The sequence below is a fragment of the Pectinophora gossypiella genome, chromosome 8, assembly GCF_024362695.1.
Source record: "Pectinophora gossypiella chromosome 8, ilPecGoss1.1, whole genome shotgun sequence".
NCBI lineage: Eukaryota > Metazoa > Arthropoda > Insecta > Lepidoptera > Gelechiidae > Pectinophora > Pectinophora gossypiella.
Genome location: NC_065411.1, coordinates 418,476 through 422,869, shown reverse-complemented (window position 1 = coordinate 422,869; position 4,394 = coordinate 418,476).

The following is a 4,394-nucleotide window of genomic DNA, read 5'->3' as shown; positions in this document are numbered from 1 at the left end:
ATGTTCTTGCGCATATAAAAGTGTGGTTTTGTTAATACAATACAAATACACTTTATTGCACCGAAATAAAAAAGAAATAATTACAAAAAACACTCTTAACTGAGTACATGGCAAATGGTTTTTATTTTTATTATTTTACGTATTGATTAAATTAAAGTTTAATTAAAAAAAAAATATGAAAAAAGTTCTTTCCCAGAGTTGGATACCTACTTATCTGAACTTTTATAACCCAGTTCAGTAGAATTATTGATTATATATCAATAACATAACATTTTGCATCAATAAATAATTAAATGATATACATACATACATGCATAAACTCACGCCCACATTCATTCATTCATCATCAGCCCATTAACGTCCCCACTGCTGGGGCACGGGCCTTCCATGTGGATGGATAGGGAGATCGGGCCTTAAACCATCACGCGGGCCCAGTGCGGTCTGATGGTTATTAACGACTGCTAATGCAGTCGGGACCAACGGCTTAACGTGCCTTCCGAAGCACGGAGGAGCTCGAGATGAAAACTATTTTTTTTTTTGTGGTCACCCATCCTATGACCGGCCTTTGCGAAAGTTGCTTAACTTCAACAATCGCAGATCGAGCGCGTTTACCGCTGCGCCACCGAGCTCCTCAAACCAGAACAGCATAGATGCGTATAATTAAATGAAATAACAAAATTCCACGACTTCATAGTATGTGTAAGACTATATGTCAAGGGGTGAAAAGCGACGAAAACCTTCGTCACAGGTAGCCCCTGAACTAAACGACGACACATCATCAAATCCCCTGAAGATATATTACGCGTCATTCTTTACACTCAGGAATTCCAGAGGCGCCCAAATTCCACATATAAATTGGCTTAATAAATTCTAAGGTTTAGACAAGATATTGTTAAGGTGGAGTCATACTGGCGGTATACTGTCCTCGATGTTATTTATTGTTATAGCTCTTGTACTGTGTTGCGGCATCATTAATTCATGACGTGCTCGATCATTTTATGACCCCGATACTGACCCCGCCGGCGTGGTCGACGATGTCCCTCAATCAGCGCTTATCGCTATCAACTCACTAGGGTCGATTAATACTTTCAAATATTTTTCCTCACAGAAGACGCCCTCAGCCGAGGTTACGCGCCCAACTGGGCACCCTCAGGCCTGTTGTCTTAAACGTTGTACCGGGCAAGAGCCTTCAGCGCTCCCCGGCCAAGTAGTTAATGCCATCCGCGGCTAATCTACAATAAGTCACGTCAAAAAAAAAGATAATTTTATGAAATGGTCATATTTCATTCATGAAATAGAATATCATTCGTTGGCCACATCATGATGTTCATGATGTTGTGTTTGGCCATATCAATGAACACAAAACGTTTAACGATATGAGCAACTAAATGCATGATTACTTCATGATATGGCCAAACGTTGGCAACCATATCGAAATTAGTAACATTGTCCACCGGTAGTGGCGCTGGTGTCGATTATTTTACAACTTGATTGATGTTATAATCCATGAATCAATGTAATTGTACACTTTTCCATATCGATTAGATAAATCATTTTGAACCTAAGAAATTACTCGACTGGAAATTACACTAATGTTAGTGGTGTCCATGGTATGTGGTGTAATTCATTCGCATTCGGATTACACCACATACTTACCATGGATACCACTAACATTAATGATATGGCCAAATGTTGATTGAAATATCATTAAACGTTGAAGTTTCAACGACATAGTCAACTTAAGTTAGCTATTCATGAAATATAACCATTTCATGAAATGGCCGAACACATCATGAAATGATCAATTCTAAGATCTGGCCACGACAGACATATATAAAAATACGTCGGAAACTTGACACCAACTTAGCGATACATTCATACGCAGCGGTGTATATATTTAATAAAATCAGTGTCAAAACGTCAATTAGTGTGAGGTTCTTGGCAAAGCGGTCGGGTTATACAATGTCTACGGTCTACGGAGAGTCAGCACGCATCGCTATTAGTGCTCTAACTTTTCGTCCCACTTCTTGAGCGTTCATGTTCAATCTACGATCTTCTTCTATCGTGTGAGTTGTGAGGTGAATTTCAAACCTCATCAACCCTGGTGTCAGGGTTATTATTGAGCCGCCAAAGGCCCCTGACATGGCTCTTGTCACGATTACTTACTTACATCAGTAAGTAGTAACCGGGACCAACGGCTTAACGTGCCTTCCGAAGCACGGATCATCTTTACTTTTTGGACAATCAGGTGATCAGCCTGTAATGTCCTAACCAAACTAGGGAACACAAAGTGATTTTTGTGATATGGGGACATATCACCGGGATTCGAACCCGGAACCTCCGGATCGTGAGCCCAACGCTCAACCACTGGCCCACGGAGGCCGAATCTAAGATAATTGTATATGAATGCATTGCGTCGGGCCGCAATAGGCTACTTGACAACCTAGTCAAATGAGATACTCCTTACGAAAGTTTTCTTTGGAGTTTGTATGGAAATACTGTCCTATGACGTCATCAATAAAAGCGGTCAAACGTCGTACTCATTGTTACTTAATTTGTAATTAAAATTCGAAAGTAACTCGAAAAGTAAAATGAGATTGATTTTTGATTATCTTAAACTGACTTCTCTTTATAGATTAACAATTTGTAATTTATCTTTGACCCAATCTAATACCCAATTTATCTAAAACACAGCAATATTAGTATTTGAAATGTGCTTCCATTGCCTTAGTTTTATATGCGCAAATGTCAAATAGCAATATTGATTGTTTATATGATTTAGATGACACTCAGGTGTAGGTACCTAAGTATGCTATGACCCTCTTACTTTATGGTGCATATCGAGGATAAGAATATAGGTGAATCTGACTTATATAAATTATATGGTAAATCTAAAAGTTTTGAGCTCTAGAGGAAACCAAACTCGCTTGCGACGTCGCGTCGTACGAGCATACATTAGCATTTGCCGGCGACTCTTAGTCTCAGGGTCTGGTTAACGTACGTCATAAGTATCTATAATATATATATCATCATCATCAGCTGTACGACGCCCACTGCTGGGCATAGGCCTCCCCCAAGGATCTCCACGACGATCGGTCCTGCGCTGCCCGCATCCAGCGGCTTCCCGCGACCTTCACCAGATCGTCGGTTCATCTTGTAGCGGGCCTACCCACTGAGCGTCGTCCGACGCGTGGTCGGCATTCTAGAACTTTTCCGCCCCAGCGGCCAACGGTTCTCCTCGCTATGTGTCCTGCTCACTGCCACTTCAGCTTTGCAATTCTCCGAGCTATGTCGGTGACTTTAGTTCTCCTGCGGATCTCCTCATTTCTGATTCGACAGCATAACAACAGCATAATTACTTATAAATTACAGTCTCGAAATTACAATTAATTGCCAAAAGAGCTATCCACTTAAAAATCATAACAAAATGAGATCAGTAGCGTTACAATTACAACATCATTAATATTCATCATCATTAATTTAAGAGCCACGCTCTTGTCGGTGTAGCATTCTCCATGCTACTTTTTTAGGGAAAGATAGGGCAGTGGTTTCCCTCTTGCCTTCCGCCCCACAGTATTGTTTGACGCGAGTGGGATGGCGCCCAGAGTAGTCATTCATTCATTCTTTATATCATAATAAATAAATAAATGAATGAACGAACGGACAAATGAATGAATGAATTAATAAATAAATAAAAATAATCTGTGAAACTGTAGTTATGTAGCTTTAAGAATATCTGATTACTTACTGGAAAGACCTGGGGGGTTAAAATGGCCACATCGAAGCAATTCATCTAAGAAAGCAACACTGCTATTTGACATTTGTTTGCATTGCGCACTTAATTTTATATGCGCAAAAATGTCAAATTGCAATATTGCTTTCTTAGATGAATTGCTTCGATGTGGCCTTTTTAACCCCCTGTTCAATGATTGTAACTGATTTACAGAAATATTTTTTTTAACTTTATGACGTCGAACATATCGTGTTCTGTACAGTAACGGTCTCCGTGGTCCAGTGGTCAAGTGGTGGACTCATGGTCTGGTCTGGAGGTCCCGGGTTCGATTCCCGGTGGAAACATTATCACAAAAATCGTTGTGAGCCCTGGTTGACATTTTAGTCTGATCAGCCGATTGTATGTGAAGCAGTCGATTCTCGCTTACTTACTTGCTTCTTCAATGTTGTCTCGTTGCCAACACTGGGGGCCTAGTACTTTAATGGAACAAGAAATTGGGTGTTCCTAAATTAACATCTACATCTAATTTGGTTTCGGAGCGACATTAAATTAAGCCATCTCATATTGTATTCCGTATGTGAATCTTTGAGAAATTAATGCACGACAATTATTTATTCAAGTTTGTATCTAGATGATGAAGATATTCTAAGGGCCTTACTTG